Consider the following 23971-nt stretch of genomic DNA (forward strand, 5'->3'; position numbering starts at 1 on the left):
TTAAATGCTTTCTTTTAAAAGAGTTGCCATTGTCATGGTGTCCCTTCACAGCAATAGAACAGACACCAAGACAGCGTTGATCTTGATTGCCCGCCAGAATTGGGTGACAAAACCCAATTGTTGAAGACAGCACACACGTCGGTTGCAGAACGTAGAGAAAGCAAGCTGGAGGCTTCCTTCTTGCTGTCTGGCTCTCATAGTACTGGGAGTGGGGAGCTCGAGGGGAGTCATCAACAGTCTTATTCAACTGGGACTCTGCAGGTTGCACTAATGACTTTCCGGGAAAGGTGTGTATACACACTAGCACAATGGTGGCACCACTGTTATGGAGGCAAACAACTGCTTTCCTATGGAACTTGTGACCTGCTTCACAGGAAGGAATGTGTGCCTGATGACGTAAACAAGGTGATAATTCCACTTACTGTTTAAGTAAAGGTTTTAAAAGTATGTATGTATGTATGTATGTATGTATGTATGTATGTATGTATTTATTTATATGTATATGAGTAATCTGACTTCAGACACACCAGAAGAGGGCATCAGATCTCATTACAGATGGTTGTGAGCTACCATGTGGTTGCTGGGAATTGAACTAAGTACCTTTGGAACCCCAGACAGCACTCTTAGCTGGCGAGCCATCTCTCCAGGCCCTGTTTAAGTGAATTTAAATTGTTCACGGCTTAGGAGATGATGATGTTGGTTTGATTAAAAAAAAAGATCTCATAGTACTGGGAGCTCCCCACTCCCAGTACTATGAGAGCCAGACAGCAAGAAGGAAGCCTCCAGCTTGCTTTCTCTACGTTCTGCAACCGACGTGTGTGCTGTCTTCAACAATTGGGTTTTGTCACCCAATTCTGGCGGGCAATCAAGATCAAGTTCCGGTGAAACTGCTTTCTATATATTTCTATTTGTATTAATTGTTTTGATAAAATACCATGAGCAAGACAACTTATAGAAGAAGGATTTATCTGGGCGTATGGTCCTGGTGAGTTATGGTCCATAAAGATGGGGAGGCATGACAGCGGGTAGGCACACAGGGAGGCTGGAGCTAGAAACTGATATGGGAGCTAACACCTTGAACCACAAGCAAGAAACAGAGAGCAAACTAGAAATGGCACGAATCTCTGAACTTCCAACGGCATACTTCCTCTAATAAGGCCACTCTTCCTGTGTCCCCAAACAGCACCACTAACTGGGACTAAGTATTCAAATGCCCAAGATGATGGGACACCTTATGCAAACCACAGCCATGTCCATACTCCATAGTGCTGCTCTTGGTTTTGGCCACAGACATTTCTTTTGTCGTGGCAACAGTTACTGCAAAGACTCATAACTGGCCCAAGGGTCTGTTGAGGGCTCAGCCATACATGAGAAGTCTGCATCACCTGTTCCCGGGTTCTGAGAATGTCAAAGAGGCAGCAGAGAGACGACTGTAAGAGAGATAGAGAAGGGGTGCTATGGAATGCTGTCTTCCCAACCTGACACGGCTGCTACATTCATAACTCCCAGCAGCTGCAACTCTGCACATGCTACATGCTCGAGTGTGACTGGGCCTGTCAGTACTGTGTGAGGACAGAGGTGGGGCACACGAGACTCCACCCCTCCCAAAGGAACTGTTAGGGAGGGGTGGAATTAATGTTTGGTGGGGGTGGGGATATTTTTTCCCCAGCCCTGCAAAGGAGAATAACTCCTTAAATGTGCTTATGAAAACAACCCTAGGATGTGGAGAGATGCTTCAGAGGTTTAAAACACATACACACACACACACACACACACAAGTGTGTTGGGCAAGACAGGATAATTGGGAATAACAATCAAAATATTTTACGTCATGACAAACAAGTATGAAATCATAAAAAGTAAAAAGAAAGAAAGAAAGGAGTAAAGAAAGAAAGAAAGAAAGAAAGAAAGGAGTAAAGAAAGAAAGGAGCAAAGAGAGAAAGAAAGAAAGAAAGAAAGAAAGAAAGAAAGAAAGAAAGAAAGAAAGGAAGGAAGGAAGGAAGGAAGGAAGGAAGGAAGGAAGAGAAAATAAACTGAAAGAAACTGAAAAAGAAACAGGAAAGACAATGAAATTGAATTGAATTGAAAGGGAACTTACAGGTGAACACAGCTGGAAAGTCCAGAGGTCACGGGCTTCAAGAAAGGTTTGGTTCGAGGTCCAGGCGCTCTAAACAAATCCTGGAATCTTGCTTTCCATTGATTGTTCCATTGCCTCATCATTTATTTCCAGAAGTCTGTAGGCCTGCAGGATTTCACACAGAAAAGACAAACTCTCAAAACTCCCACGTGTCCTGTCATTGACCTCGGTCGCCCTGACTAAGGTCCTGTGTTCATGTACAGCACTTGAGGACACCAGAGTGGGGGAGGAGTGCTAATGGGAAAGCCTGAGAGAGTTTACTCTTGACTCCTGTAGGATGCTTCAGAGCTTTGAAATAGTGTTAAGAAGAAAGGAGAGAGGAATCCTATAATCTATTTAAATGCCTCAGGGACTGGGACGTTGTTGCTCAATAGTAGAGTGCTTACCCCAGCTTAATCCCCAGCACACACACACATACACACACACACACACGCGCACACACACACACACACACACACACACACAAACACAAACACACATGGGCGGGAGGGGGGAGGACGGGGAGAGGGAGGAGGGAAGAAGGGAGGGAGGGAGAGAGAGAGAGAGAGAGAGAGCAGCACTTGAACCCAGAGTCACTTGCGTATTTGCAGACCCATTAAGGCAACCTTTTCTTTAAGTCTCACAACATACAATGTCTCGAAGCTATCCCTCTACCTCAGGCTCAAACCCAGGGCCTCAGACATGTTAGGCAAAGCACTGAACTCCTGAGTCTCTCTCCGGTCTCTGCCTTGAGATCACTCATTTCTGTGTGAGAGTAAGCAGCAAGAAGTGGACCTTAGGCTGGGCAGTGGTGGTGCACATCTTTAATCCCAGCACTTGGGAGGCAGAGGCAGGTGGATTTCTGAGTTCGAGGCCAGCCTGGTCTACAGAGTGAGTTCCAGGACAGCCAGGGCTACACAGAGAAACCCTGTCTCAAAAACCAATTAAAAAAAAAAAAAAAAAAAAAAAAAAGAGGGGCAGTGTCATGAAAGAGACTAGGGAAACTAGACTTCCAGGAATGGCCTTATTTTTAGGCTGGCTCCCCACATCTTCAGCTCTTGGGGGAAAGGAAAAGAAGCAACCCGCCAGCACCCACATACCACACCAGGCTCGTCCTAGTGCATCATTCGCTGTTGGACTCCTCTACAGCAGGGGCTCTCGCCCTTCCTATGCTGTGCCCCTTTAATACAGTTCCTCATGTTGTGCTGACCCCCAGCCATAAAATTATTTCATTGCTACTTCATAACTGTCATTTTGTCATTTTGCTACGGTTTTGAATCGTAATGTAAATATCCGTGTTTTTCGATGGCCTTCGGTGACTCTTGTGAAAGGATTGTTTAACCTCCCAAAAGGGAGGCCACCCTCAGGTTTAGAACCACTGTGAATGCCTTTCACAACTTAAGCCCTCTTAGATTCTTCCTGCGAGTGGCGGTGTAGCTTGAGGGTAGAGTGCCTGCCTAATCTATGCAAGGCTTGTATTCGGTTCCCAACACTTGAAAAGAAGGTGAAGGGACAAATCTTTTCTGGATGCAAAGTATTGATGATATTGTACTTTGACATTGATACTTGAAACAGCACTGTGTTTTGAACCACCAAGGAAAGCTCCCACATTCTACTTCTTGGGAGAAATCACTTTTGGATTGAGTAATAAAGTGGTTACATTACTTAGCAGGTGGATTTAGGGGTCTCCATCCCCCATTCCCACCCTGGTCCACTGAGCCCCGCTTGGAGTTAGATCAGAAAACTAAGGTTCAACTTAGTGTTGTCCACGCTTTTAATCTCAGCATTTGGCAGGCAGAGTTCCAAGTGGAACTCGGTGAGGTTAAGGCGAAGCCTGGGCTACACGGTGAGTTCCACAGCAGCCAGAACTTAATAGTAAGACCTTGCTCGAGAAAAGAAAGCAAGCTAAATCTACTGCGTGTGTTAAATAAAACAAGGCACAAGAGTTACTCATACATGTTGGACATTGCCGCTGCCTGAGCAGGAAGCTGCCAGGCGATAAGGGATGACTAAGATCTCTCCTCAGGCTCCCTGTGGGAAAACACAGAGAAGGCAAGAGCCGCTCTTCTGAAACCACGCCTGGACGGTGCCTGGCCTGTTTAACAGCATTCTGAAAGGCCCAAGTAGTTGCCTCACAGCTGTGAAGAGGGGAGAGCCCGTGCCTGTGCGTGCCTGTGCCCGGTATCTGTCTTAGCTCGCTGTATCTGTGGATCCTCGTATGTTTTCCTTTCCTTGGTGTCCGATGAGAAACCCACTGCAGGCTTTGGCCTCTGCTCTAATGTCATTTAGGGACCACACACCTGAAGCAAAGTTGGGAATAAGTGTAACAGAATGAAAGACAAGCCGGAATACAATAGCAGGCTGGCAAAACGCTGGGAAGAAAACTCTCTTGTGATTCCTACCAAGGTTAGACCATCTGGTCTGTGATAAACGTTGTCTCAGAAATCCTTTAGATGATGTGGAGGGAGAAAATGGCCACCTAGGAGAAAAGTCTAATTATTTTGTGTGTGTGTGCTTGTGGTGTGTATGTGTGTGTAGTATGTGTGAAAGCCAGAGGGACAACCTAAGGACCCGTTGCTCATAAGTTGCTCACCTTGTTTTTAAGACAGGGTCTCTCATTGACCTGGTACTTGCCAATGAGGCTACACTGGAGGGCATGAGCCCCAGGGACCTGTCTGTCTCTGTCTCCTGAGCACTGGGATTGCAAGCACCCAATACCAACTGATGTGTTAGAATAGAGGCTTGCATCTAAACAGCACACCAGGCTAAAGCAGTTCCACGTGTAAGAGGTTTATTGGGAGAGAGAGAGGCAAGTTGGAGGTAGAAAGAGAAGGGGGAAGAGAGAGAAAGAGATCAGAGGGGCCTTTATTTATGGGTGATGATGTAACACCGGTAAATGTGGGAGGTGAGCCAAGTGGATTCTGGGAATATGGTGACTGTTGCCTTGGCAACAGGTCTCCGGGTCCCGCCTATTGTGATATCACAGCTTTCGGAGGTCCTGAGACCAACACCAACCTAACTGTTTAATGTGGGCTTCCGGGAATCAAACTCAGGTCCTCATGCTTAAAAAAAACAAAAAACAAACAAACAAAAAAAAAAAAAACAAAAAAAAAAACCAAGCATTTTATGGCTTGTCACCGCAGGTCTTTTATTATCTTATGTGTATGGGGGTTTGCCTGAATATGCATCTGTATACCAAGTCCATGCATTGCCCACAATGATAGGAGAGAGAGCTTTGGACCCTTAGGAACTGGAGTTGCAGATGGTTGTGAGCTGCCATGTGGAATGCTGGGAACTGAACCTCTGTCCCTTGAAAGCCCAGCCAGTGTCCTTAACCTCTGAGCCATCTCTCTAGTCCCCTGACTATTTCTAAGGCAAATGTAAATCTGCCTAGAGGAAATCCAAACCCCCAGCTTGGCCTTGGGCCATGTGCACACTGCAGGGCTTTTCCCAGGAGCTGACCACTTCTGATGGTTCTGGCCTTTAGGGATGCGGTCTCTTGAGAACGGAGTGCCAGCCAAGATTAACTTCCTTCTATGTTCCTCCGTTTACAAACAGGGCTGATCTCCAGTAAGAGGCTTCCAGCCCATCTCTCGGAAGGTCTTTCTGCATCTGATGCCCCTGTACCCTCTGTGCTCACCAGCCTTTGGGGCTCATCTACTAGCCTAGTCTTTGGGAGAAGGGCTGGCTAGGTGATATCCTCAGACACTCTGGATTTCCCTGATGAACCAGCTTTCTAAAGCGAGTGCCTTTTGATTTCTGGATTTAAACGGGAGGCTGGCCAGTGGGTGTACCCACCAGACCCAAGACTTAGCCTCTTCTTAAGTTCTTCCAAGGATCAGTCCCTCCTACCTCAGGAAGTCAAGTGTCTCTCTCTCTCTCCCTTCTTTTCTCTTTTTCATATCTCATGGAGCCCAGGCTGACCTAACGCTCACTATGTAGCCAAGGGTGACCTGGAGCTCCGGGTCTTCCTGCCTCCAATTCTTCGTGCTGGGAGGGCAGGCGTGTTCTCCAGAGCTGACTTCGTCTCTTGGCGTATCTTGCCAGCCTTTTCTGACCGCAATTCAGATTGATTGGAAAGAAAAGCAGTCAGTGTATCTCGGGTAATGAACTTGTCTTGGGACCGTTTCTGGCTCTTAACTGAACTCTATTGCTTACCCCCCAGGCTCAGTCCTACTGCCTCCAACTCCACACAACTCTAGGGATGGCGACTTTTGCGTCTCATTATTTCTGACCTTGACTTCAAGATTCCGAGCAAGTAAGCGCCTGCTTCATTTCCCAATCTTTGGCTCACCCTGGCTTAGTTTCTAAATCCCCAGGGATTATAATGCCCTCCCAGTTCCCCAGGAAGGTGGCTGTTTTCTCTGGTTTATTAAATAGATTTGTCATCACCTCCTCACACGCCATACTTCCTGGGCCTGGAGCCACTTAGCGGCTCCCATCCACCCACCCACCCCCAAAAGGCATTTCAGCACTAATCTCTTCACTTGGGGCATGTAGCAAGTGATTACTTAAGCGTCACTTTGAAATGTTTAGTAAGCAGAAAACTCCACATCTGCACGGTTAACTGATGTTTAATGTTGACGGGTCAACCCGATAAGATCTAGAATCACTGCAAGCAAAAGCTGGCATGCCTGTGAGAAACTAAATAGATGAAGTGTGTTGATGTCGTACCACTTTAACCATGGGAGGCACCGTCCCATGGGCTGGAGCCCTATTCAGACCGAAAAGGAGAAAGTGAACCAGCCAGAACTGCTGGCTGCTCTCGCTGCATGAGGAGACACCGTGTGACTAGCTGCCTCAAACTCCTTCAGCCACGGCTCCCACCAGGAACTGCCTGCTCAAACTGTGAGCCAGGCTAAACACTCTGTCCTGTAGACGGCTTCTGTCATGAATTTTCTTCTGGCAACCAGACAGTTAATACAAATTACCGTTGCTGAGAAGTTGGGCCGTTGCTGCAGTAAACCTGATCATGTGGTTATTAGGCTGGTGTTGGGGTCTGTGTGGGGTACAAGAGTTTCCAGTCATGCGCAACAAAAGCCCCTAAAGTGGGCTGGAGAGATGGCTCAGTGGTTAAGAGCACTGACTGCTCTTCCAGAGGTCCTGAGTTCAATTCCCAGCAACCACATGGTGGCTCACAACCATCCGTAATGGGATCTGATGCCCTCTTCTGGTGTGTCTGAAGACAGCTACAGTGTATGCACATACATAAAATAAAAAAGCCCCAAAGTGCTAAAAATCAAGCTTAACGGGCCATTCCGATAGGAACTTGGAAGACAAGAAGGCAGAGAGAAGTGTTTGACAGTCCAGGTTAAGGTTGGACTCCAGAGGTTTCATATGCAGAACAACGACTCTGCTGGGAGCTGGGCTAGAGGCCGTTCATGTTGTGTTCTAGTTTTAAAAAGAAAAGAAAAGAGAAATCTATTTGCAAGCTCGGCATGGTGGCGCATGACTTTATACTCAGCACTTGGGAGGTAGAGACGCAGGCAGATCTCTGTGAGTTCAAGGCCAGCAGAGAGCCTCATAGTGAGACCCTCTAAAAAAAAGGGGGGGGGGGAGGATGTGTTAGCATTCTGCCCATGGCAGAGTGAGAACTTGAGAACTGAATACAGGAGTGATGGGCTAGTTTCTTTGATGGAGAAAATTTTCATATAGCATACGGCTCAGGTGTGTGATGTCTAGCAAGGCAAGCAAATGCTAAAGTACGGACAGATAGAATGTGCCAGCAAAGCGTCTGTAACTGTTATGGAGAAATCTCTTCCCTTCCTGGTATGAAAGGTACCCAGGGGCGAGACTCCGCCTATGAGGGTCACCAGCATGTAAAAGGCAAATTTACGTGAGGGGACAGAGAGGAAATGACCAGGAAAGCTACAGGAAGCCCTCGCAAAGGCAACTGCCTAGCTGGATTTTGCTGATTACTTTCAGCGCACTGACAGCTCCTGGTCCTGTGGCAGCTTGAGGTAAGAGCTATTCCTACCCTTAAGGAGCGTTCCATCTCTCACTAATGAGACATTCAGTAATGAGACAATCCCTCACTAAGAGACATTTCCTATCAGATGAGGTCCATGCCTTCCTTAAACAGTGGTGAAACTTGAGTATCTTATCAAAGCCCCGCTTGGTCTTGATCTCACTTTGTAAACAAAGATGATCTTAGACTTCTGACCCGCTCCCCTTCACCTCCGGAGCAGTTGGATTACAGGCACGCTACCTCCCCCCATCCCCCCCAACCAGGGTGGGGGTGGGGGGAAGGAATTCCTTTCTTTGAAGATACATTTTGGATTATTTGTTTCTTGCTGGTAAATTCAGCCTTTCCTGAATCCTTTTTGGTAGTTTATATTTTTCTTGGTGATCCAAAACTTTAAGTTCACTGGGATAAATACGGGGGGCACAGTATCTCAAGGGGCTGGATATCTTGGCATGCTGTTTTTGTTTGGCATGCCAGTGTGCCTTTTTTCTTTCTGGCTTATAGTTGCCAAAGGCTTTCTACATTCTGATCTTATCAGAACACACAACCTAGACCTTCTGCTTTGGGTTTTCTGTTTGATATTATCTATTTTGCTCTATTAATTCCTTCCTTCTCCTGTTTGCTATTCCGGGTCCAGGGGTTAAAGCCAAGTTCATTTACTTTTTAGTCTTCGCTGCTTTCCAACATCTGGATTTAACATTGCAATTTTCTCCCTAATAAACAATGTTGCTATGTCTGAGTTTGGGATGCTTTGTTCTGCTTGTCGTTGATTTCCAGATAATTCTACTGCCCCTCCCTGTGGGAAGCTTACACTTCTTTACTTCACCGATGCTAGACTTCACCGTGTGCCTGGCTTTAACCAGTAAAACCCTAAAAAAATAAAGTGGGGCTCCATTATCTTTCATTGCCTTTTGAAGGACAAAATGAAGGGGTTTGCCTGTGCACATGTGGGTGGCAGAAGGAGATGTTAGGGGACTTTTGTGACAGCTCTCCACCTTAAAAATTTTAAAAAGCTGGGTGTAGTGGCAGGCACCTTAAATCCCAGCACTTAGAGGTAGGCAGATCTCTGAGTTCAATAGAAATAGAAACATAGAAAGTTCCAGGATAGCCGGGACTACAGAGAGAAACCCTGTCTCAAAATAAATGAGATAATTACTAAAAATTAAAATTAAAAAAAAATTTTGAGACAGGGTCTCAGCACAGGCTGAGTGTGACCCTGAGCACACGGTGCTGACTTTTTGAAAACAGTTTCTCACTCTCCTGCTCAGAGCCAGGGTGACCAACACACTGACACATTCAGCCACGCCTGCAAATGAGTCCTGGGGACCTGAACTCAGGTCTTCATGCTCACATAGCAGGAACTTTATTGATCAAGCCTTCTCCCCAGATCTAATCATCTTCCATTTCCCTTCCGCTCCACACCAGCATGTTCCAGACATGGCTATCCCTTCGGCCCGCATTCCACATGATATACGCAGCAGTGAGGGTGGCAGCTTGCCTAAGATCTATTGAATAAGAACTCACTTAGGTCCAGTAAGATGGTTTGGCAGGTAAAGGTGCTGGTGATCCAGTTTGATCTCTGGGTCCCCCATGGTGAAAGAAGAGAACTCACGCCCATAGGTTGTCCTTTGTCCACACGCAAACTTGGCACGTGTCTACCAATAAATAAATAAATGAAATGTAAGAAGTAACTTTTATTGCACACTTCTTACAGAGCCTTAAACACACGTATGTGTGTTTCTCTGTTTTGGGGTGGGGAGGGGTATTGGAGATGAAACCAGGTCTTGAGTGCACTGGAAAAGTACAGACCCACTGACCACACCCCCAACCTTCCTGTCTACAGGTCTTTCTTTCCTTCACTTTTTAAAAAAGGCAGCATAACACTGTATAGCCAAGGCAGGTTTTTAATGTCAATCCTCCTGCCTCATCCTCCTATCCAATATGCATTTCTAAATAAGAATAATGGGGCTAACTAGAGAGATGACTCAACAGTTATGAGCATTGCCCGCTCTTGCAGAGGACCAGAGGTCAGTTTCCAGCACCCCCACATGGTGACTCACAGTTATCTGTACCTCTAGTTCCAGGGGATCTGACACCCTCTTCTGGCTGGCCTCGATGGGCACTGCATACATGTGGGCACAGACAAATATGCATTCAAAACACCCCTGCACATAAAAGATACAATAATAAATTAAAACCAAACCAAGCAAAAAATATCTTCCAATACAGTCAAAATAACATTTTTTCTTTATTTTTTTAGGTTTTAATGCTCAGCAATGGGTGCCATTTTTTTCATCTAATAAAATTAATACTATTTTTAAAAATTATCTAATACTTTAAAAAAAAGATTTATTTTTATTTATATGAGTACACTGTAGCTGTCTTCAGACACACCAGAAGAGGACATCGGATCCCATTACAGATGGTTGTGAGCCACCATGTGGTTGCTGGGAATTGAACTCCGGACCTCTAGAAGATCAGTCAGTGCTCTTAACCACTGATCCACCTCTTCAGCCCTATCTAATACTTTTAATACATACTTAATACTTCTATTTTGTCCTTTTTTTTTTGAGACAAGGTCTCACTTATTCATGGCTGGTTTGTAACTTGTTATGTAGACCAGAAATCCACCTACCTCTGTCTCCAGAGTGCTGGGATTAAAGGTGAGCACCACAACGCCTAACTTCAACTGTCTTGTTTATTTATTTATTTAAGAATGTTTCAGCTGGGTGTAGTGGCGCATGCCTTTAATCCAAGCACTTGGGAGACAGAGGCAGGCAGATTTCTGAGTTCGAGGCCAGCCTGGTCTACAAAGTGAGTTCCAGGACAGCCAGGGCTATACAGAGAAACCCTGTCTCGAAAAACCAAAAAAAAAAAAAAAAAAAAAAAAAAAGAATGTTTCAAGATGTATTTATTTTTATTTTATGTGTTTTGTGTGTGTATATATACAATATGCATACTTGTTATCTGTGAGGGCTAGAAGAAGTCATTGGATCCTCTGGAACTGCAATTATGGATGCTTGTGAACCACCATGTGGGTGCTGGGGATTGAACCTGGGTCCTCTAAAAGAAGAACAAGTGATCATAACCACTAAGCCATCTCTCCAGCCCCTTAAGTGTCAAATGTCATTTATAATTGGTTTCTGCAGGCTATGAACAAGGCATTCCTCCTAATTATGGCTTTAAACTATCATTTTACCTATAATGGCATCTTCCTTCATTGACGGGGGTCTTACTAGGCCCTGATTGCCCTGGAACTTGCTGTGTAGACCAACATTCAAGGCAGAGGCAGGTAGACCTCTGTGAGTCTGAGGCCAGCCTGGTCTATACAGCAAGTATGGCACCTGTGACAGCTGATGGCCTCAGCACCTTTATTAGTGTTATCCATTAGATCTTGCTTGAGCCATGCAGTGTAAAGTGCACACCATCATGCATTTGTGTTTTAACCAAAACTACTGAATTTGGTTGTAACTAAATTATTATTAAGATATTATTGAAATGAAATAGAGGATTTAGCTTAACATCTATGTGGAGAAACAGACAAGCCTAAAAGAGGATATTCAGGATTCTTCAGGAAAATTGGTCTGGCTTCCTTAGAAAGCCATCCATATAGGTTTTAACGTCATTTGATAATCCTGGCTTAAGCCAATAATTGCATTGAGGCAGTCATAATGACATAGGCCTATTAGCTCAGCACTGGGAGCTAGAGGCCAGAGGATCAGGAACTCAAGGTTGGCCCCACTACACAGCAAATTCAAAACCAATCTGGGCTACATGAGACTCAGTCTCAAAAACCAAAACTGTAGGCTGGAATGATGATCAACTGACAGAGTCCTTGTCTATCATGCAGCCTTAAGTTTAACTCTCAGTATCTCCTACACCAGGTTTGGTAATGAATATCTATAATCACAGCATTTGGGTGGTGCAGGCTGGAGTGTCAGAAGTTCAAGGTCAGTTTGTGGGCAGCCTGGTCTTCATGAGGCTGTCAAAAACAAAAACAAGCCAGAATACCTAGGATTTAAGAGATTGCTGCAAAGTTAAGAGCACTGGCTGCTCTTCCAGAGCACAGGGATTTGGTTCCAACAGACTCACCCAGCAGCTCACAGCTGCCTAACTCCTAAAGAATGGAGGGCCACCTGCCCTCTTCGCTCTCAGAAAAAGCCACCACTGTTATCACTCCTCTCAAACAGCCAATCTGTTTCACCAGGTGTTATCCTTGAGTCAGGGATAATGGGCTGATCTCTGGAGTATAGACATGACACCACAGGGGGGAAAAATCAGGCACACAACCATAGATAACACAGATAATATCCCCTTCCAGCAGAAAGGCTTCTTAGGTGACACACAGAGCCAGTTAGTCACAAGCTGGGGAAACAGAGACAGGCAGGCAGATGATGGCTTCAAGGCCAGCCTGACTGACACAATAAGACTGTCCTGGTGGTAGAGTGGTTGCCTATCAGGTGCCTAGGTCCAATCCCCAGCATCTCAAAACAAACAAACAAAAGACTAGCTACACACCTCCAGGGACTTACAACCCTTTGGGAATAGTCATTTAGTTACTAAACACAATAAGACAGTAAATGAAACCTTTGGTACCACCAAGGTCAGGAAGGAGGAATCCTTCCTTTCTGTAGAGGGCTTGAGCTCTAGAGCTGTAGCTGGATTAAAGCTCTGTAGGCTGGTAGGAGTTTGGGTATTTTGAGACAGTCTGCTCTGTAGACCAGTGTGGTGGTTTGAATGAGAATCACGCCATTGGCTCAGAGACCGCAAAGCTTGGTCTGGTGCTGTTGGAGTAGGTTTAGGGAGTGGGGCCTTGCAGGAAGATGCATCACTGGGGTGTAGGCTTTGAGGGTTCAAAGCCCCACATCATTCCTGGTTCACCCTCTGCTTCATGCTTTGGATCAGAATGTGAGCCCTCAGCTTCCAGTCCTGTCTACCATGTCTGCTGCCTATGGTCATGATGTCCCTGCCATTGTAGATCCCAACCTTATGGAACCAGAGCCTGAGTAAAATCTTTTTTCTTTTTAATAAGTGGCCTTGGTGTTTTGTCACAGTCACCATTAGAAAAGTCACTGATATAATCAGGTTGGCCCAGAACTCACTACGTCGTAGCCCATGGCAGTCTTGGGCTTGCAATCCGTCCAACTCCTCAATTTTCTAAGTGATGAATGGGATCACAGAAGTGTGCCACCGCACCCAGATGAAGTTTATTGTTTGAAGGTGAAAGGATAGCACCCAGCCCAAGGGGCTGTACCTGCAGGAGAGGGCAGAGACCTATTTAGGACTTTGGCCAGGTGGTGGTGGCACATACCTTTAATCCCAGCACTCAGGAGGCAGAGGCAAGTAGATCTCCGTGAGGTCGAGGCCAAACTGGTCTGCATAGTGAGTTCCAGGACAGCCAGGGCTATGGAGTAAAACTCTGTTTTGAAAAACAAACAAGGGCTGAAGAGACGGCTCAGTGGTTAAGAGCACTGACTGCTCTTCCAAAGGTCCTGAGTTCAATTCCCAGCAACCACATGGTGGTTCACAACCATCTGTAAAGGGATCTGATGCCCTCTTCTGGTGTGTCTCGAAACAGCTACAATGTACTTATATAAATAAAATAAATCTTTAAAAGAAGAACTGAGCAGTGGTGGCACATGCCTTTAATCCCAGCACTTGGGAGGCAGAGGCAGGTGGATTTCTGAGTTCGAGTCCAGCCTGGTCTACAGAGTGAGTTCCAGGAAAGCTAGGGCTATACAGAGAAACGCTGTCTCGAAAAACATGAAGAAGAAGAAGAAGAAGAAGAAGAAGAAGAAGAAGAAGAAGAAGAAGAAGAAGAAGAAGAAGAAGAAGAAGAAGAAGAAAAGAAGAAATAAAACTTTGAATAGTGGCTCAAGGCTGGATGAGGTGGGCTCTTGAACTTCAGGCTAAACAGTAAAATGGGACTTTGTAAATAAGAACTACTGCTTTCTCAGAAAAGGAGGAGGAGGAAGCGATTAATGCCAGCTTCTTATTCCTCTTTTTTTTTTCCCCTTTTGAGGCACACACACTCCAGGATAGCCTCAAAAACAAACAAAAACAAATAAACAAAAACACAACCAAACAACCAAAAAGCAAAAAACAAATCAAACCAACAAAAGCCCCCACTATGTAGCGAAGGATGAGAAACTGCTCCCTCCTCCTCCATATCCAATTATGGGGTTATGGGCATATAATAAGTGTTTGACTTGCTTTGCTTTTTGAGACAGTCTTGCTCTGTACGCCAGGCTGTCCAGGACTTCACTTCGTTAATCCTCCTGCCTCTACCTCCCTGCCAAGTTCTTAAATTTAAGTTCAAATTAAGTAAGTGCCCAGGCTCCGGAAACCTGTCTTCTTATGTTCTAAGTCAGTGATGATGAATATACCAGGATTATACTGAAATAATATTGAACCATAAAAGCCACAGAAAAGCAGTTTGCTTCTATCTGCGTTAGACTCACAAGCCCAATGATACCCAGAGCCACTGGAGGCTGTGGCTTCTTCTTAGTTGAGCAACTGGGTACTATTTGGGACAAATCACTGGTCACACAAGTTCCATCATAAGATGAGAAAGAAGAGGAAGCAGTGTTTAGTGTCCTTTTGGTTTAGTTTTTAATAACAGGACAGGGTAGGCATTGTGCAAGAACACAGGATATGACATCAAGGAGACCTCTCTGAGCCAGCCCCTGCCAACCTCTCAGAACTATGTGACCTAAGGAGGACCTACCCACTCAAATCAAACCAAACCAACCCACAGCAACACATCTCTCTGTCATCTATAAATAAGAACACCTTCCTGACATGGTTTGAAGGGAATTTACATGGAGGTGCTATGAAGTACCACAGAATGTTAAGACACTTCATGTTCAGAAGATGCCAAGAATTCTTTAGACTCCATTCTCACTTCTTTTTTAAGTGGGAGATGCTGAGCAATCCTACCCTGCCCTTCTGTTTGTCAGATCTCTCAGCATACTAGACTTGATGGATAACGGAAACACTTAAATCATCACGAAGGGTCAAATACCCCGATTGGCAACCTAGTAACTCACTTATAAGAGATTTTAATTTTTAAAATATCTTTGTATTAATTCTTTGAAAATCTCATGCAATATATTTTTAAAGATTTATTTTATGTATATTGTATATGAGTGCTCTATCTCTGTGTATAACCTACATCCAAGAAGAAGGCATCAGATCCCATGACAGATGGTTGGGAGCCACGATGTGGTTGCTGGGAATTGAACTCAGGACCTCTAAAAGAGCAGCCAGTGCTCTTAACATGTGAGCCATCTCTCCAGCCCCCAATACAATATCATATCATAATAATCATATTTATTCATCTCCATTCCTCACCCTAACTCTTCCCAGTTCTACCCCACCTCCACTCCCAACGCCATGTCCCCATTTTTGTTTGCTTTGTTTTCTCTCTTTTTTTTTTCTAAACAACCCACGGTGTTCTATTTGTGCTGCCCATATACTCCTGGATGTGTGGCTACCCACTGGAGCATAATCAACCTATGGGGGTCACACTCTTAAAGAAAACAGACTTTCCCTCTCCCAGAAGCCATCAACCGTCCATAGCTCCTCAGTGTGGGTGGTGCCACTTGTGAACCATTTTCCACTCCACGCTAGAATCTCTCCACTGGCTTGATCTAGCATAGGCAACAAGGCTGCCATGGTCCAAGACTGCAGCAGTCCTGCTTGTTCAGAAGATACCGTTTCATCTGGTCCTTCCTGACCTCTAATTCTAACAGTCTCCTTCCTCAGTGCTGGCATGTGTGTGATACAGATGTCCCAATTGAGACTGAACTCAAGTCCGCTGACTCACTCTTTCCACTCTGACCACTTAGGAGTTCCCTTGCTAACCTTCCTGTACTGTACAAAGCAACGCCTCAGATGAGGTCTGAGTGCTGCCCTAGTCCACGAACAGAGAAAGATGAAATTATACTATGTCCATATAGTAGAAAATAGTGTGTGCTTCTTCCTGTAGTCAGGACTTACATCCAACCAGAAAGTGGTTGGATGCCCCCTGTAATATTTGTGCCACTGTGTGCCTATGGGCACATCTTACTGCACTGTCATTATTGTAATTCATAGAGTTCACAGCTAGGTAAGACTTGATGTCTTTCCCTCACAATGGCCTACACAGAATCTCCCAGTACAGCGAGCAGGGAAGGAGCTTCCTGGTCCATACCAACTTGATTTCTCCATATCCTGTGAGCAATGTGTCTGATGTCTCCAGCAATAACACCTTACTATCAAGTTGTTTTAGGCAGCCAGGAGCAATGGCGATAGCCTGTACTGTTCTGGGGGTGTCCAAAATGCCTCTGATCAACAACTCAGAAAGATACTGGGCTTTTTATTTAGCAACTAAAGACTGCTGGGAGGAACATAGCTCACCCTGTGTAGTTTAACTCCAATCAAACTCTACTGTGTAATATAAAATAGGAGGCTTCCCTATAAGTACACTGTAGCTGACTTCAGATGCAACCATGTGACCTTTTCAAACATCCTTAGTGTAAGGTATCCCTCCCCTCCCACTTCCTCTGATCTACCCTCCCATCCCTCTGCTCACTAAAACCTCCCTCCCCCAACTACCTCCTCCCCTGACCACTTCATACCACCTATGCTGTTATTTCATTTTTATTTATTTTAATGATAAAATGGGAGGGTATTCTTGGGGCACAAAGCGTTTGTGGAGGTCAGAGGGCAACTAGCAGGAGTCAGTTCTCTCCTACCACATGGATCCTGGGACTGAGGCTCAGGTAGTCAGGCTGGGTAGCAAGCACCTCTACCCACTGAGCCATCTGGCCCTCACAAGAGTTGTTTTGGTTTTTTTGTTTGTTTGTTTTAACAATGTGATAATGAAGATTTCTACCAAGCTATTTTGCTGTTGCTTTGTTTCTTTTTATTTACTGTTGGTTTGTTTTTTAAAACCTTTTTAATTAATTATTTTTATGTGCATTGATGTTTTGTCTGCCTGTATCTCTGTGTGAGGGTGTTGGGAATTGAACCCGGGTCCTTTGGAAGAGCAGACAGTGGCCTTATTTGCTGAGGCATCTCTCCAGCCCCTTGTTTGGGTTTTACTATGTAGCGCAGGCTGGCTTTGAGCTTGCATGATCCTCCTGCTTCTGCCTCCCACATTCTGGAATTGCAGGCATGAACCACCACACCCAGCCCTGCTGTTTTGCTTTTAATGTGGTACTGGGGGTGAAATCCAGGGCCTTTTGCATACTTACCATGCGTTGCTTTTTCTCCTGTCACCTCCCTTCCCCTGGTTTTTATTTAGCCTGCGGCAGAAGATTCATCTGTCTCCTCTCCGGGGCTGGACTTGAACCAGCAGCTCTCTGCATAACACAGCCCCATGGCACCAGGAGTTCTGATGAGCTCCGCAGTGGCTGGATGAAGCTGAAGAGTGGTGTGCACACTGTCCCCTCTGCATAGCGACAGTCACAGCGAGTGCTAATTGAACCTCTACTGGAAGGAGGTCCCTTGCTGCCACTTAGTGCTAAGGTCTCCTTTATCACAGGAAGCCTTTGATAGCCTGGGTACCTCTCAGGAGATGGCTTTAAACAACACAGCACACTGGAGAACACGCCCAAGCTCACTCTTCCTTTGCTCATAAACACACGCACACACACACACACACACACACACACACACACACACACACACACACGTCCATGTTAGGCAGTGGGGGGCGGGGGGAACAGCTTCAAGAACTATAATCTGGAAAGTAACCACACCCCGTCCAGAACTTCCCTGTTCTAACACAAAGCGTTTTTTTCCTCCTGCCCTTTTACAATGAGATTCCCGTTTTATTTATAGAAGATATAGGCTTCTTTTTTTTAAAAACTAAAGTCTAAAATTCAATGAACTTCTCTACAGGATGTCAAAACTGAACCTTTGCTCTGAGTAGCAGCCCAAGTTTAGGTGGAAGTGACATGCTCACTTGTGAATCATGTCCTAAAGTGCAGGCAGGGCTAACACAGCTTTCATTTTTCTGAGGGGAAGGCCCAGTGAAGGCTCGTACAGAGGAAAGTACGTAGATAGAATAAGACGACAGGTGAAGGAGAGCTGGCATGGTTACGATACCTACAGTCCCAGCACTGTGATGAGAGGCAGGAGGATCAGGCGTTCAAGGGCATCCTGGGCTGCTAGCAAGTTTAAGGCCGTGCCGGGCTACACAAGACCCTTTTCAAGGGCTGGAGAGATGGCTCAGGGGTTAAGAGCACTGACTACTCTTCCGAAGGTCCGAGTTCAAATCCCAGCAACCACATGGTGGCTCACAACCATCTGTAAAGCTACAGAGTACTACTCATATACATAAGATAAATAAATCATTTCTTTTTTTTTTTTAAAGGCCCTTTTTCAACAAAAACAGAAAAGGAGAATCTGTCCCCACCCCTTGCTCTCTGTTTCAGTGTGTGTGTGTGTGTGTGTGTGTGTGTGTGTGTGTATGCCACAGTATGATTGTGATATCTAGTCTTTTCTTCTTCTACCATTGGGTCCTAGAGACCAAATTCTACTTGTTAGGCTTGGTGGCAATCATCTTTACCCACTGTGCCATCTCACCTGACCCAGCATGCTTTAGTACAACACTAAGATGTTATGGCATGCATGCCAAACACTTTTCAGGTATTTCCATATTTTATGCAACCATCTAAGGACAGTATTGTTGTTATCCCTATTGTAAAACAGTGAACCCCAGATAGAATGAGTGAGTAACCTGTCTGACATTGCCCAGTGCACCCCACCCTTTGGTGAGGACACACTTCCCCAGAAGCCACTGCACAGCCTGAACTCTCTCCTCTCTTAAAAGTGGGGTGCTATCCATATTTCCTGATCCAAAGATCTCATTTGGATCTTGGGGTGTAGATCCATGGTAGAGGACTTACTCAACACTCACAAGGCCTGGGCTTCATCCCCAGCAACACACACACACACACACACACACACACACACACACACACACCCCAGGGGTGAGGCAGGGGGGAGGAAAGGGAGGAGGAGAGGGAGAGGGAGAGAGAGGGGGAAAGGGAGAGGGAGAGTAGAGAGAGACTCTTAATTGTGGCTCTTTATGAAGTACTTCTCTTTGTTAACTCTGAGGTCACTTCTCTGGATTTCACTTGTTGCAAGTTCATGGTAACTCCACAATCTACACAAGCAGGCTTGCCACTGCTTTGGCTGTGACTGCATGCTGCTGCCCCCTGCCCCCAATCTTGACCTCTCACCTGTGTCAGAGGCCACACTGCTCACTGGATCTGTTCCTCTCTCTTCTTCCTTCGTTGGTTAGGTGTGGCCGCGTGGCTGAGTTCTGGACAAGGAAATAGGCTGTCCCCTGCCTGCCCACACATTTTCTGCTAGCCAGATGGAGAGTGCCAGAGGTGTGTGCTGAGGCCCTGGAGCAGCATCAGTGGAAAACTCACACAACACCAACTGGAAAGCCAGAAATAAACCCGTGTGCTGCTGTGTGCCTAAGCTGGAGCGGTTCTCTGTACATCGATCAGCTTCTATGGATGTGTACCTAGTAAGCCATCCCACTATCAGACACTATGACAACCAGGAAACCTTCCCCACTCTGTTACCTCGGCCTCACCCTCCTCAACTAACTCCTTGCTCTCTGTGTATTTCCAGCTCCCCTTTTCTAACCCTTAGCTCTGTGGTGACCACACTCCCTTCTTTGTCTCAGACGTTACTACCTTTATTCTCTGAGTTTTCTTTTGTTTGTTTACCATGCTTTCAGTTCTTTGCCACCCCTACCCCCTGCCCTCTTTCCAAATCTGGCAAAGCCAGGGGTGGGGACGGGGTGGGAGGTGAGGGGGTGGGGGCTGAAGTCCCTTCTGTACTCAGCCAAAGGTGGACCAGATAAGCATCCAGACAGACCTGCCGCTCTTGAAATGAATGACCAAATGACACCTCAGGTCAGACTTTGCCGAGTTCTGGCGAAGGACCTCCCATAAGCTACTCTGGCCACCTCTGACCCTTTAGTCCTCCAGTTCTCCCTCATAGCTTTTGGCCTAGCTGCAGGTTCCCAGGGAGAAAACAGCTCACATAGGAAACGGCTCTCCTCTTGCCACACAACCAGCCCCATCAGATTACACAATCATTTTCTGTTGTTGTTTTGGCTGTGTATTGTTGTGTCATATGAATACACAGTTTACCTTTTACTACTTATGGTGTATTTCAGATGGCTGCAAGTTAAGTTATGTGACATTCCTCATATTGAGCATAGATGGGGGGTCTGTGTTCCTGTGAACCGGTCCGGCCAAGAGAATATAAAAGGTAATGTTTGCTTTGTTTAATTTTTAAAGTCTCTCTCCTCTTTCGTGTGTGTGTGTGTGTGTGTGTGTGTGTGTGCAGTACAAGGATGAAACAGAGGCCTTATGAGTGCTGTGCTAGCCACTATGGGTGTGTGGAGGTCAAAAGATGTTCTAATTAGCTTCCTATGACTCTGATGAAACACCGTCCATAAGCATCTTGGGAAAGAAAGGGTTTATCTCATCTTACATATGCAGACAACCGTCCATCACGGAGGGGAGTCTGGGTATTAACTCAAGACAGGAACCTGGAAGCAGGAACTGAAATACAGACAGACCATGGAGGAACACTGACGACTGGCAACTCCTAGTTGCTCTGCTGGCTATTTTATACGTCCCAAGACCACCCACCCAGGAGTGGCACTCACTGCAAACACAAAACAAGCCCTAGTGGTTGGGTGGTTCCTTTCTTGGGTGACCCCCGGAAGCCTGTGGCTACAGAGAGAGTCGGGGTGAGCGGGTGAGGGGGCTGGCTCAGTCCCTACAGGGAGGTCTTACTCTACCCAGCCTTAATCAGTAGCTCAGCAACAAACAGCCGGCAGGTCAGAGAGCCCGCCACACACACTGTGGCTCAGTTAGCTCGGGCACCCTGCCTGCAGCTCCTTCAGACACAGTTTTTAGGAGCCCAGCCGTGCAGCAAGCAAGCTGCCCGCCCACCCAGCTCCCTGTCTTGCATGGGCTGCAGCTCCATGATCTTCTCTAAAATTACCTAAATAGATTAGGTCCTGGATATGGGCTGCTCACCGCCTCTCCTGGCCCCTCCCCTCTGCCAATCTGGACCCCTCTCTCCCAGCTCCAGGTTTCTAAAAGCCCAGGCCCAATTATCAGGGATACCACAAAACCCAGCACTTTCCCCTCCATTTCCCACAAACCTGAAGGAAGTGAATAAGACTCTTATCGCGCTTTTAAGTAGTGTGTGTGTGTTGCTATTGTTATTGTAAGTGAAATCAGAAGCAGAGAGGAAGGGAGGCCTCCGGGAAGGCTTTGACCCCCTCCTTCTCTACTTAGCCAAGGTCCCTGGCTTGTGCAGCAGGGTTTTAATATTTCCAGCGGAACCACAGACAAGGTGGTAAGGAATGGGGAAGGGTGTGTTTGGAGGGAAAACATTGTTTCTGGGAAGTAGAGAGATAGAAAACACCTGTGGGTTTGTATAAAAAAAAAAAAAATGACCTCTGCTTGAGCACAGGAGGAACTGCCAAAGCACCATTTCCCATCACGGTCTCAACTGGAAGCTCTGTGTTGTCCCAGAACAAGGAAATCTTCTGTGGCTCCTTCACACCATAGATTACCGTACAGAGATGAAAACCCCAAGCTACCCTTGCTCCAAACGTGGAAGCTGTTGCAAATACATCATTAGCTGAAAAAGGCCTGACTCAGAAGGTGGCCTATTGAATGCCACCGTTTATGCAAGATTTCAGGAGCCGGCAAGAAGCAGCTACAGGGCACAGACATGATTGTGCAGTATAAAAAGAGAGTGAATTCCATAGAGGAGCAGACAGGGTCATGAGAGGGCTTCTGAGTGCTATCGGCAAGCCCCTCCTCACTGTCTCTCTCTCACTGTATCTCCATGTGGCCTGGAACAAAGTGGCTCAGGCTGGCCTCAGACTTTCAGCGATCTTCCTGCTTCAGTCTCTGGTGTTGGGTTGCAGACACGAGACACCACAATCAGCTTGCTTGCTTTCCTCTTCCTTCTTTCTTCTCCTCACTTCCTCTTCTCATTTCCCCCTTCTCGTGTCCTCTTCTCACTTCTCCTTCTTGCTTCCCCTTCTCAGTTCCTCTTCTTGTCCTTTCCGTTCTTCCTCTTTCTCTTTTCCTGGGGAGTGTATTGCGAAACTACTCTTTTTGTTGCTGTGACCAAATACTTGCCAAGGCAACTTAAAGGAGGAAGGACTTGCTGTGGCTCCCTCTCTGAGGAAGTACAGTTCGCTGTAGAGGGAAGGTCTGGTGGCTCTGGGTGGTGGCAGAGGCATGCAGCTGTGACTCCTTCATTTCCTGCCTCTTTCTGTGTCTGCCCTTCCCCTTTTCATACAGAAAAACTTTTTTTTTTTTTTTTTTTGAGAACACGATGAGCCATTTTTTGACCTGGGAGTAAATTATGTGCAATTTGTTTTGTTTTGTCTTGTTTTTGTTTTTAAAAGATTTATGTATTACTACATCTATGTACACTATATCTGTCTTCAGACACACCAGAAGAGGGTGTTAGATCTCATTACGGATGGTTGTGAGCCACCATGTGGTTGCTGGGATTTGAACTCAGGACCTTCAAAAGAACAGTCAGTGCTCTTATCAGCTGAGCCATCTCACCAGCCCTGGTTTGGGTTTTTTGTTTGTTTGTTTTGTTTTTTTTTTGGTTTTGGTTTTGGTTTTTCGAGACAAGGTTTCTCTGTGTAGCCCTGGCTGTCCTGGAACTCACTCTGTAGACCCGGCTGGCCTTGAACTCAGAAATCCACCTGCCTCTGCCTCCCAAGTGCTGGGATTAAAGGCATGTGCCACCATGCCCAGCAAGGTTTGGTTTTTTTTGAGACAGGGTTTCTGTATGTATCCCTGGCTGTTCTGAAACTTGCACTGTAGATCATGCTGACCTTGAACTCAGAGATCAGCCTGCCTCTGCCTTCTGCGTGCTGGGATTAAAGGCATGTGCCACTGAAGCCCACCTACATGCAATTTTTAATTTAAAATATTTCAATCCTTTTTTTCTTACATTTTGTAATATATATATATATATATATATATATACATATACATATACATATACATATATATGTGTGTGATATTGTGATATATGATATATTGTAGCTTAAACTTTGTGTATTTTTATTTTTATAGTAATATATGATATATACTGATATGTATGATATATTATATATACATATATCTTTGTGGGTTTTTTCTCCTTTTTATACAGCAATCTCTTCACACTGCTGAGACTGAACTTGAATTCCTGGGTGAGTCTTAGGATTCTCAGTTGATCCTCCTGCCTCAGAGTTCAGAGAAGCTATATGTCTCATCATAAGCTTATATTCTTGTGTCCATATATGTCTAGAAAAGGTGAGTATTTTCTGGGGCAGGCAAGTCACACATTGGCACATTCTCAGGCTACAACACCTCCAGGTCTCCCCTTGTTGTTCACTGTGGCTGATGACAGTAAATCTGTGTCAAGTCACAGAAGGAAGGTCAAAGAAAAACAGAAAGACCCGGACAACACAACATCATTACAGCACTGGGCCACCTCAGGGCACTTACACTCAGGGTCAGAGGTGTGGGTCAGCAGAACAGCACTTGCCTGGCATGGGGGAGGTCCTGCATTTGGCTTCAAGCTCTGATAAGGGTGAAGCCGATAATAAAGGATAAATACACAGGGCAGCAAAGACCAAAGAGAACTGTTCCAGCTTAAAGAGGACACCCAGCTCTGGGGGTGCAAACCTGTGCTCTCAGCCATTCGGGAGGTTGAAATGGATTGATCATTTGACCCCAGAAATCTAAGCCCAGCAGAAAATAAATTAAAAAAAAAAAAAAAAGGCATGTCGGAGAGGGGCAGAGGATGCTCTATTGAACAGATTTTCCCATGTG

At 45.7% G+C, this 23971-nt stretch overlaps 2 long non-coding RNA genes across 3 annotated transcripts; one reads left to right on the forward strand and one right to left on the reverse strand.

Moving 5' to 3' along the window:
- Positions 1-690: 690 nt before the first annotated feature.
- Gm39409 lies at positions 691-19433 on the reverse strand. Of its 2 annotated transcripts, none has more exons than XR_871040.2 (5): positions 19316-19433; positions 10154-10246; positions 9606-9736; positions 2099-2242; positions 691-1430 (listed from the first exon to the last, which is right to left on the reverse strand). It is a non-coding gene; the product is annotated as a predicted gene, 39409 (long non-coding RNA). The 2 variants fall into 2 exon arrangements; XR_871041.1 differs by lacking the exon at positions 19316-19433 and adding an exon at positions 11042-11104.
- On the forward strand, positions 7990-22559 carry Gm40550. The gene is made up of 3 exons (XR_871039.3): positions 7990-8076; positions 19378-19611; positions 20272-22559. It is a non-coding gene; the product is annotated as a predicted gene, 40550 (long non-coding RNA).
- Positions 22560-23971: the final 1412 nt, after the last annotated feature.

The sequence above is a fragment of the Mus musculus genome, chromosome 9 (assembly GCF_000001635.26).
Source record: "Mus musculus strain C57BL/6J chromosome 9, GRCm38.p6 C57BL/6J".
NCBI lineage: Eukaryota > Metazoa > Chordata > Mammalia > Rodentia > Muridae > Mus > Mus musculus.